Raw genomic sequence first — 12,677 nt, forward strand, 5'->3', positions numbered from 1 at the left:
AGCTAATGTATGTGATGATCAAGTTGACGTTAATGTATCTTCTACCGAGGGTTCGATAGTTTGTGCTTATGCGGATTTGCACTCTTTGGGTATCCTCAGTATTGCACAATACACCTGCTTCCTATCACATATAGAACCGACAAGTGTCGCAATGGCACTTAAGGAACCGTCTTGGGTTGAAGCTATGCAGGAGGAGCTGCAACAGTTTGTTCGACTGGGTGTATGGGACTTAATAGATAAACCCGACCGGTAGCACGACTGGAGGCTATACGTATCTTTCTTGCCTATGCAGCCTATAAAAACTTTAAGGTTTATCAAATGGACGTGAAATCGGTGTTCTTGAACGGGGCTATTCATGAAGAATTGTATGTGAAACAGCCTCCCGATTTTGAGGATCCAGATTTTCCAGAGCGTGTTTACCGATTAAACAAGACTCTTTATGGTTTACACCAGGCCCCGAGAGCCTGGTACAGCACGTTGGCTGACCATCTAATTGAAAGTGGATTCACGAGGGGGACTGTGGATTGCACGTTATTCTATAAGAACGTGGGTGATGATTTGCTCCTCGTCCAAATTTATGTGGACAACATCATTTTTGGTTCGACAAACGACAGCTTGTGAAAAGATTTTGAAAAGACGATGCAAACCAAATTTAAGATGAGCTCGATGGGAGAGATGAACTTTTTCTTAGGAATGCAAGTTCACCAGTCTGATTCCGGAATCTTTATCCATTAGAAGAAATACGTGAAACATGTCTTGAGTCGATTCAAGATATCTGACGGCAAAATTCCTTCGACACCTCTTCCCGTAGGTCACAATTTATCACCAGATGAATTGTAGGATATCGTTTATCCAACCCTATATCGTGCTATGATTGGTTCTCTCATGTATTTGACTGCATCGCGACCTGATATTATGTTTGCTGTTTGTTTGTGTGTTAGGTACCAATCGAGTCCCCGAGTGACTCACCTGGCGGCAGTAAAGCGCATCTTACATTATCTGAGGGAAATCCAGACATCGGGTTATGGTACCCTAAAGACGATAAGTTCGATCTCACCGCTTTTACTGATTCGGACTACGGAGGATGCAAAATAAACTTCAAGTCTACAACAGCGGAATGTCAATTCTTAGGAAACCGGCTTGTTTCCTGGCAGTGTAAGAAGCAGACAACGGTCTCAACTTCAACAGCCGAAGCGGAGTATGTGGCGGCCTCGAGTTGCTGCTCATAGGTTCTTTGGATCCAGCAACATTTGCGGGATTACGGTTTGAAGTTTCTTACTACTCCCATTTATATTGATAATTCTGCTGCAATTTCAATCACCAAAAATCCGGTTCACCATTCGAAAACCAAACATATTGAAATCCGTTATCACTTTATCCGTGATTGTTTTGAAAAGAAATTAAAACAATAATTGACTGAAGCTGTGGAGCTACTTACCCGTGTTCAGCGGGTCATGCATTGTAATGTTATGACTCTAAGATCAGCAAATATAGTTTTTAAAAGATTGGGTTTTGCGATTCAAAAATGGGTAGCGGCGCAGCTTGTTGCCCGCTTGCCTTCTGTTTCGATGTAATCCAATAAACAATTAATACGGCAATTATTGTTTTTATATCAATTGATAAAATTCGTACGGATTTTCAAAAAACTGACCTTTATACTAAGGCATTTGACAAAACATGTTTTCAATATCTGCTAGGTATAAATGGTTTAAAAACTTTAAAGAAAATTCAAAAGCTTGGTTAAATCATTTTTTTTGTTTTGTTTCGATTTTTTTTGTTTTTAGGGGGAGAAATATAAAATCCAAAAATATTGTGGTTTCTGTTTGTACAGAGAAATTTTAAAAATTCCAATAACATTCAAATATTGAAAAATTTCAAAAACATTGAAAAATGCTCCTCAAAATGAGTTTTGAAGCAAAAAGGGAAATGATAGTACACTGACGGGATTGATCTAGTACATGAATAAACTAGATTAAAAATTACCGTAAGGCCAGCAATATGATATGAAAAGATAGGCTTGACAGACTATATAGGAACTGATAAAATATAAAGATAATGAATGCCAAAACCTAGTGGAATTACATCTTGAAAGATTGATACTATATCTGATTTAAAGAAAAGTCAAAAGTCAAAATGATTACTTTGTGTGCATGCTTTCATTTTTGAAGAAAATTCTGCTTTGTTTTTATTTTATTTTGCAAAGAAATTCAACTTTATTTTTCTTTATTTTTATTCACATATTGGATCCTCTCCTACGCGATAAGATTATCCGACTTGAGGGTTAATATTTGGGTATTCTGCTTTATTTTTCTTGGTGTTTCGTATAAAATCTTGGACTTTTTCTGCGTGATAATACGGTATTATCCGAATTGAGAGTTAAGATTTTATGCAATTTCAGCTTATTTTTATCTTTTTATTTTGTTGAAATGGAACCTTATTTGCGTGTAGTCAGACCGACCTGAAGGGAAAATTTTAATCTTCTACTTTATTTTTTATTTTATTATTTTTGCATGAGTCACAGTTAATCAAAATTTGGAAAATCAAAAGAAAAACGTACATGTGATATTCACTGTATAAGAGATAGAAATGTTATATCTGATTGATGGGGTCCACATATGGTTTCGTGCCTAATTGAACCAAATTAAAGCATATCGTAAAGTTTCCGACAAGTCTGTGAAAAGTTTAAGAGGACAATTATATCTGCAATCATCGTTGGGTTACGTGAATAATAATCATCGAAATTGGAGTGTTACTTAGTGATATTTTCGTCAATATGATTCCCTGCTCAATTCACAAAAATATGTACTGCTTTAATAGTTTAGTCGTTTATTGTTTTTCCGTTATTTGTTATTTGAAAATTTTCGAAATTCCAAAAAGATTTTTTTTTTCTTTTCTTTTCATTTCTGCTTTAGTTTCGATTTACTAAGCTAGCGAATAAATTCAAAAGAAAAATAAAAAGATTGATCCCCAAAAGGTTTTAAGTTAATCGTACTTAACGTATTTACAACTGGTATCAATTGATGGTTTTAACGTAAAAATCTGTTTAAGTTAAGTATTACCGATCCTTGGTTGATCGGGTATTTTAATGTATGCGATTAAACCTAAAAAATTGGATTTAATTGATTATTTAGTTCATTGTTAAAACCCTAATTGGTTTTAATATTATTTAATTCCTTAAAAGAGATTTGTATCTCATTCGCTAAGGAAAATTGGGTGATTCGTTAAAATGTTTAACGAATGGAAAGCCATTCGTTATTTAAACATAACGAATGAGTTTCTCATTCGTTATAAAGACATTCGCTTCCGTTGTGCATAACGAATGGAGGACATTCATTTAAACATTTAACGAATAGAATGTATAATGTATCATTAGTTAAAGATTAACGAATAACTTCTTTATTCGTTAAAATGTTAACGAAAAAGAGAAGGTAATATAAGATTCATTAAAATTTTAACGAATGAGAATCTTATTCGTTGAAAGGTTTGACGAATCGGGATCATAAGTTAACGAATAAGGCCATTTGTTAGTTCAAATTTTGAATGAATGACCTTGGGAAATGTGAAATTATTGGGGTTTATAGTCCCAATGTCAGACGAATGACTCTTCATTCGCCTGTTCCTATTTCATTGCCATCCAACCGAGCTCTTGCAAAATTTTTCCAAGATCTCATACCTGGTTATTATCGCAATTGATTAACATATTCGTGTTATACATGTATTGGCTATCTCAATGATATGAGTTTTATGGAGTTTTCATCGGGTTTTTATGTGTTAATTGAGTGATGTTCTAACTGGTCATGAACCATAAATCCAGTTCACCATTCGAAAATCAAACATATTGAAATCCGTTATCACTTCATACGTGATTGTTTTGAAAAGAAATTAATATCAATTGATAAAATTCACACGGATTTTCAAAAGGCTGACCTTTATACCAAAGCGTTTGACAAAACACGTTTTCATTATCTGTTGGGTATAAATGGTTTATAAACTTTAACAGATATTCAAAAGCTTGGTTAAATCATTTTATTTCTTGTTTGTTTCGATTTTTGTCGTTTTTAAGGGGAGAAAATATATAAACCAAAAATATTGTGTTTTCAGTTTGTACAGAGAAAATTAAAAACTCCAAAAACATTCAAATATTGAAAAATTTCAAAAACAATGAGTTTTGAAGCAAAAAGGGAAAATGATAGTACATTGACAGGATTGATCTAGTACATGGATAAACTAGATTAAAAATTACCGTATGGCCAGCAATATGATATGCGAAGATAGGCTTGACAGACTATATAGGAACTGATAAGATATAAACATAATGAATGCCGAACCTAGTGGAATTACATCTTGAAAGATTGATACTATATCTGAGTTAAGAAAAGTCATAAGTCATAAGTCATAAGGATTACTGTGTGCATGCTTTCATTTTTGAAGAAAATTATGCTTTGTTTTTATTTTATTTTGCAAATAAATTCAACTTTATTTTTTCTTTATTTTTATTCAAATATTGGATCCTCTCCTGCGCGATAAGATTATCCGACCTGAGGGTTAATATTTGAGTATTCTGCTTTATTTTCTTGGTGTTTCGTATAAAATCTTGGACTTTCTCCGTGCGATAATACGGGATTATCCGAATTGAGAGTTAAGATTTTATGCAACTTCAACTTATTTTTATCTTTTTATTTTGTTGAAATGGAACCTTATCTGCGTGTAGTAATACCAATCTTAAGGGAAAATTTTGACATTCTGCTTTATTTTCTTTTATTATTTTTGCATGAGTCACAGTTAATCAAAATTTGGAAAATCAAAGAAAAACGTACATGTGATATTTACTGTATAAGAGATAGGAATGTTATATCTGATTGATGTGGTCCACATATGGTTTTGTGCCTAATTGAACCAAATTAAAGCATATCGTAAAGTTTCCGACAAGTCTGTGAAAAGTTTAAGAGGACAATTATATCTGCAATCATCATTGGGTTACGTGTATAATAATCATCGAAATTGAAGTGTTACTTAGTGACATCTTTGTCAATATGATTCCCTGCTCAACTCACAAAAATATGTATTGCCTTATTAGTATAGTTGTATATTCTTGTTTGTCTTTTGTTAATTGAAAATCTTCGAAAATCCAAAAAGATTTTATTTCTTTTTCATTTCTCCTTCAGTTTCGATTTACCAAGCTAGCGAATAATTCAAAAGAAAAAGAAAAAGATTGATCCCCAAAATTTTTAAGTTAACCGTGTTTAATGTAATTAATGTAAAAATCCATTTATGTTATGTATTACCGATCAATGGTGATCGGGTAATCTTAATGTACGCAATTAAAACCTAAATTGGATTTAATTAAATATTTAATTCTTTGTTTAAAACCCTAAATGGTTTTAAATATTATTTAATTCCTTAATGAGAATTTTGTCTCATTCGCTGAGGAAAACAGTGATTCGTTAAAATAGTTTAGTGAATGTAAAGCCATTCGTTATTTTAAGATTAACGAATGAGTTTCTTATTCGTTATAACTACATTCGCTTCCATTGTGCATAACGAATTGATGACTTTCGTGTAACCATTAACGAATGGAATGAATTTAATTTATCATTCGTTAATATGTTAACGAATGACACTTTCATTCGTCAGAAACATTCACGAATAAAGTTTGTTCGTTAAAGTTTAACGAATGAGAGACCCTTTCGTTTAAAAACTTAACGAATATGGATCATAATTTTACGAATGAGGCCATTCGTTAGTTCAAATTTCGAACGAATGACCTTGGATTACGTGAAATTATTGGGCTTAATCCCATGGTTAGACGAATGGACATTCATTCGTTTGTTCCTATTCCATTGAACGAACTATTGCTAATTTTTCTCAGAATCATTTGTTTGCTTATTACAAATATTGATTAACATCTTTGCATTCTTCAGGTATTAACGATCAAAATGATACAAGATTCATGGTATTTCATCGGTGATTTGAGGGTTAACTGGTTAATTGAAACTGGAATATTAATCGAACAGTTAACAATTCACTAAACACGTATTTTGATCGAGATTAGTATCAATGATCATATATTAATGTATAAAACTGATTTCCGATCATGGTAGTTGAGTTTAATTGTTAAATGCAATAGATGATTAAAGGTTACTGATAAACATCGCCATTCTTGACTTTAATTAGTCAAAATCAAATTAATTTTGACCTCTGTTAAGTCAATTGGTGATTCGTTAACTGTATAACGAATGAATTATCAGATTCGTTAATCATACAACGAATGATCTCTTTTGTTTCCTTGAAACTTAACGAATATCTATCTTATTCGCTAAGATATCACATATAACGAATAGGTGATTCGTATGATAACGAATGATATGATTTATCAGTAGATTCGTTATTATTAACGAATGTAAGTTACTTAATGTATAAAGTTTTAATGAATGACTCATTTGTTTAAACCTTTTAACGAATGAGATTGACATTTGTTAATTAGTATTAAATATTATTCTTATGTTTGTTATCTTTAACAGAAATGGTTGACGAAAACGTTCAAGATCCTGCTCTCGAGCAAAACCAGATGGTTAACCCTGCTGAAGTTGAACCTGAACAAGCACCAGTACTCTTGTCATGGAATGAAAGTCATAACATCTGTGCATATCTCGAGCCACAATTTGAAGATACACCGATTTTTGGCGGGATGATAAGTTTCTTGACCCGATTGAGAATTTACAAGGCCATATCCACTCGCACTGTGGTTTATCAGAAGATTATACGTGCGTTCTGGGATATAGCTCGTTTGAATGAAGCAGAGAATCAGATCGAGGCTGTTATTCAAGACAAGCGAGTGGTGATCAATGTTAGAGTTATTCGAGACTCGTTGGGATTTATTGATACAATTGACGATCCATGTGAGTTCGAAAAGGATTTGATTAGAGGGTTATTTAGCCGTGTAAAGTATAATGGTGATCTGGGTTGGTACATGTACAACAAGGCAAATTTGTGTGAACAATACTAGTACTTGTTGCACGTATTGATACGCTGTCTCGGTGGACGAAGAGGTGGATTTGACAAGTTTCGAGCCATGTTGCAATCTGATTTTGTCGCCTTGGTGTTGAATAAACCATTCAACTTCTCTGAAATGGTTTATTGTCACTTGAAGGAGAACTTGACGAGCCGCCATAAGTTTTTAATGTATCCAAGATTCCTCCAGATGATAATCAATGATCTCCAACCTGAGTTAATTAAAGATCAGGATGATGTGATGAAGTTAAAGCATATGGATGAGGAGACCATGAGACGTTTGAGATCGTACCAAGGTCAGAGTCTTGCTGATAGACCAAAGTTCAAGCGTTTAATTGGTCACTTGGTGAATATTGATTATATTGCACCACCTAATGATCGTTGGATTCATGATGACTCTGATTCTGAGCGTGAAGGTGGTGGTGGTGGAAATGGTGGTGATGATGGTCCAGGACCACAGGCTGAGTTAAGTTATGAGCAGAAGCGTATGCGTAAGGGTAAAGAACCTATGGTGGATAAGGGGGAGAAACCAAAGAAGCAAAGGGTACGATGTGGCTCAGGGATTGAAATTCCTAGTCAACCATTCGTTCGTTTGAGTCCTCCAGTACTATTACAAGTTTTATTCCCACGTCTCCTATGCTTACACAGATTCCAAGGTCATCGACACCAGTTCACATGCCAGTATCTTCGATACCTCCTTCTATGACCTTGATTACAACTACACGACCAGATCTTGTTTTTGGTGACATACTTCAGACAGTGTTGGCTCGTATGCCTACACCACAGCCAACCACTCCAGTGACTCTTGTTACACCTACACTGTTGCCGAGACCTAAGCATTCGTTTATGACTTTTAATCGTCCTCAGGGTCCGATGCAATTACTTCATCCTCATTTTTATGAGTTGTATCCCAGTGCCTAGTGGTTTAACCTATTGAATCTGGTGCATATGCAACAAACCCAGATTCAAGCAGATCGTTCATTTCAGGAACAGATGAGTGCAAAGTAGCGGAATATGTTTGGACATATTCAGTTCATTCAGCGAGAAAATAGGGAACTAAAAGCCCTTGTTGCTGCTCAGGGGGAGAGATTGGATAAGCATGATGAGATCATTCTTCAGTTGACATGTAAAGAAGATGAGTTAAAGAAGTTAACGAACAATTAAGATGACCAAGATGGAGTAGGTGGTGGGATAGATCAGCAACTGAGCGGCAGTTCTGCACTGTCGGCAGGTAATAAGACTGATTCAAGTGTTGGTGGTGGGTCTGGAGATAGTCAGATGCAGATTGTGCCATATAAAGACTACACTAGAGCCAAACCGATTGAGGTTATTCAGGCCAATATGATTTTGTTTGTTGGTTTGGATGGGATTGTGTATAGTATGGTGAATGCAGTTGAGATCGAAGAAGGTGAATTTGTTGACCATTCATTAACAAAAGAACAAATTTCCTTGCTTCTGGATCTAAATGAAGAAGAGGTGGAAGTGTTGGGTAAAAGTGTGGACGTGGATGTTGAAATAGAAGAAAGTACTAATACAGGCTTTCCACACGGGAATGTGCCTGATTTTGATGAGGTAGAGGTAGAAGATGTTACTGCTGAGGAATATCCTGAGTTCTACATGACAAAAACAATGACTCAGGAATTCCATTTTTCACTACAGAACACTTTGATGCGGCAGAACGTCGTTTACAGGAGGAGAAAGAGAAATGGAATAAAGCTGCAGAGACCAGTCACTTATCAACGACAGAAAAAAAGCGCAAACGTGCTTTGGATGGTATGTTTGAGCATAACGTAAAGAAGATGAACAAGATGATCGAGACCTTTCGTTATCATGAACAAGAGGAAGTCAAATTAGCAAGGGCTCGAGCATCGGCATACCAAATGACAAAGTACAAGCCAGCAAAAGATGTAAGAGGTTATTTGGTGGCATGGCAGTTTGATTTAGATCTTAAGGTATATATTGTTAAGTTGGTGCATGGTATTTATTACTTCAAACGCCCACATGATATCTTATCTATGCCCAGGTGGGATGTGAGAACACTAGCTAATCGACCATTTGTGAATCGTGGGGATTATAAGTGGGCTAGTTGGTTCTATAAGCAGTTATTACATGAAACACGTTTCCGTTTCAAGTGCTTCAAGCCACAGGTGCCTACTCATAAGTACATTGATGAGATTGATACTCGCACAGGCTGGACAAAGTTGATATTAAGTTTAACGAATGACCTATTCGTTAAGGTAAGTTTAACGAATAGGGTCATCTTCCTATATATACCCCTGTAATCTATTCTAATTATAACAGTTCTGATTATTCCATCTAAAGCCTCGTTACTCTGCCGAATTATTCTCTCAACCTACATATCACACACACTAACGTATGTTGAGCATAACCGTATACCTAATCAACTTGAGCATCGATGTAATCACAAGATCTAGATCCGTTCTATGCTCTTTCATGGGGATATTGGGAATTGGATGACGAATTGTCCAACCCATCTAAAAGAGTTGAAAGCTAAGATGGATGCGGGGCAAACTTCGGGTACAACTTTCATGATTCATATTGATCTTAATCTTGTTTCCTCTAACACATGGGTATTGGATACCGGATGTGGAACTCATATTTGCAATTTATTGCAAGGGTTCAAGGGAAATGAAGGATTTAAGAAAGAAGATATTAGTCTCTTCATGGGCAACGGAGCAAAGGTTGTTGTCGAAGCCCGGGGAGACTACACATTGAACCTTATAAATGGTTTGGAAGTTGTTTTGAAAGACATTTTATATGCTCCTAGTTTGAATAGGAATATTATCTCCATCTCTTTATTAAGGCAATGTGGTTTTGATTTTATGTTTGTAGACAATGGTGTTTGTGTTTTCATGAATAATGTCTTTTATTTTAAAGCAATGCCGTCTAATGGTATTTATGAATTAGTTCATGATAACACATCCTTTGATAACATGTTGTACCAATCAAGCACCAAGAAACTCAAAATAGATTTGAGTAAGACTTATCTTTGGCATTGTCGCCTTGGTCATAAAAACAAAGATTGCATACATACACATCAGAAGAATGGTCTTTTGGAATCAAGTAATGGTGATTCATTTGATAAGTGTGAGTCTTGTTTACTTGGAAAGATGACCGAGGACCCCTTTAGTGGGACAAATGAAGGGGCAAAAGACTTATTGGGTATCATACATTCAGATGTATGTGGTCCTTTTAAGACAATGACAAGGAATGGTGAAAGATACTTCATTACCTTTATCAATGATTATAGTCGTTATGGGTATGTGTACTTCTTAAGACACAAAGATGAAGCCTTTGAAATGTTCAAAGTCTTCCAAAATGAAGTACAAAATCAACTCGATAAAACCATAAAAGTACTTCATTCGGATAGAGGAGGTGAATACCTAAGTGATGCTTTCCTAGATCATCTTAGGAGTTGTGGGATAATCTCATAACTTACTCCACCCGGAACACCACAACATAACGGTGTGTCATAAAGGAGGAATCTAACTCTATTGGATATGGTTCGATCTATGATGGCTAGAATCACATTATCTCTATCATTTTGGGGTTTCGCTTTGCTCTCCGCAGCCCGTATTCTAAATATGGCCCCAACCAAGAAAGTGGACAAAACACCTTTTGAAATATGGAAAGGAAGGGCTCCATCACTATCATATTTAAAGGTATGGGGTTGTGTGGCTTATGTCAAGAGAAACACCCAAAACAAACTTGAAAGTCGATCCACTAAGTGTATCTTTGTAGGATATCCCAAGGACTCTATGGGATATTATTTCTACAACCCAACCGAGCAAAAGTTATTTGTTGCTCGAAAGGCCGAGTTCTTGGAAACTAAGTTCATTATGGAAGGCATTAGTAGAATAGTGGAACTCGAGGAGGATCGAGAACCACAAGTCGATACACGTTTGGTTGATACTAGCAATCAACAAGAGGTTGCCGAGAATGATCAAATGATTGATCAAGACACACAAAACGTTCGCAAATCCGGTAGAATTAGTCATCCACCCGAAGGATATGGATTTCTCATGGATGGATGCTATGTGGTAGATTTGGATGAACCCACCACATACCGTGATGCAATGTCACAATCCGATTGTGAAAAATGGCTTGAGGCCATGAACGTAGAGATGCAATCCATGCATGACAACCAAGTATAGGATTTGGTTGTACCACCTCTTAATTCCAAACCGGTTGGAAGTAAGTGGGTTTTCAAGAAGAAAACTGATATGCATGGAAACTTGGATACTTATAAAGCAAGACTTGTAGCAAAAGGTTTCATTCAAACTCAAGGGGTTGACTATGATGAAACTTTTTCTCCCGTAGCAATGCTAAAGTCTGTTAGGATATTGTTTGCCAGAGCCGCATATTATGACTATGAGATATGGAAAATGGATGTCAAAACCGTTTACTTAAATGGGCATCTTGAGGAAGATGTCTATATGGTTCAACCCGAAGGTTTTGTTGATCCACAACATCCTAACAAAGTATGCAAGTTAAAGAAATCAATCTATGGATTGAAACAAGCATCTAGAAGTTGGAATCAACGATTTGACGAAGAAGTTAAGAAATTTGGATTCATCAAGAATGGTGATGAAGCTTGTGTGTATAAGAAAGCTAGTGGGAGCATCATTACCTTCTTAGTATTGTATGTTGATGACATACTACTATTTGGGAATGACATTCCAACCATGGAGGGTGTAAAAGCATGGCTTGGAAGTTGTTTTTCAATCAAGGATCTTGATGAAGCCACCTATATTTTGGGAATAAAGATCAGTAGGGATTGATCAAGGCGGTTGATAGGTTTAAACCAAAGTGCATACATTGACAAAATCTTGAAGAGGTTCAAGATGGAGAACTCTATGAAAGGTTTGGTACCTATTCAAAGAGGAACGATATTGAGTAGGTCTCAATGTCCAAGCTCAAAGGATGAGCAAGAGAAAATGAATGGAATCCCATACGCATCGGCTATTGGATCCATCATGTATGCAATGTTATGCACTAGACCGGATGTGTCATGCGCTTTAAGCATGACAAGTAGATTCCAACATAATCCGGGAAGTAGCCATTGGATGGCGGTTAAGAGTATATTGAAATACCTTAGAAGGACTAAGGACATGTTTCTAATATACGGTTCAGGTGAGGAGGAACTCGTTGTAAAGGGTTACACGGATGCGAGTTTCCAAACCGATCGAGATGATTCTAGATCATAATCGGGATATGTTTTCGTTATGAATGGTGGGGCATTCTCTTGGAAGAGCTCAAAACAAGATGTGGTAGCTTTGTCCACCACAGAATCAGAATACATCGCCGCCTCATTAGCAGCTCAAGAAACTGCGTGGATTAGAAAATTCATTGCCGACCTAGGGGTAGTCCGTACCATTCAGGACCCTCTAGAGATCTTTTATGACAACGAGGGTGCGATTGCGCAAATCAAGGAACCTCGTGCACATCAAAAGACGAGGCACATTGAGCGAAGGTTCAACTACATAAGGGATGAAATTGAAAAGGGAAAGATATGTATTCGCAAAGTTCAAACCGATCAAAACATTGCGGATCCACTCACGAAGCTCCTTGAAAGGCCAAAGCATGAAGGTCATACTTGTGCCTTAGGACTTCGGTATTCTAGTGACTGGATATGATCGAATTTT

The sequence above is a fragment of the Bidens hawaiensis genome, unplaced genomic scaffold (assembly GCF_021521415.1).
Source record: "Bidens hawaiensis isolate Kalapana, Puna unplaced genomic scaffold, B.hawaiensis_p1.1 tig00021817_1, whole genome shotgun sequence".
NCBI lineage: Eukaryota > Viridiplantae > Streptophyta > Magnoliopsida > Asterales > Asteraceae > Bidens > Bidens hawaiensis.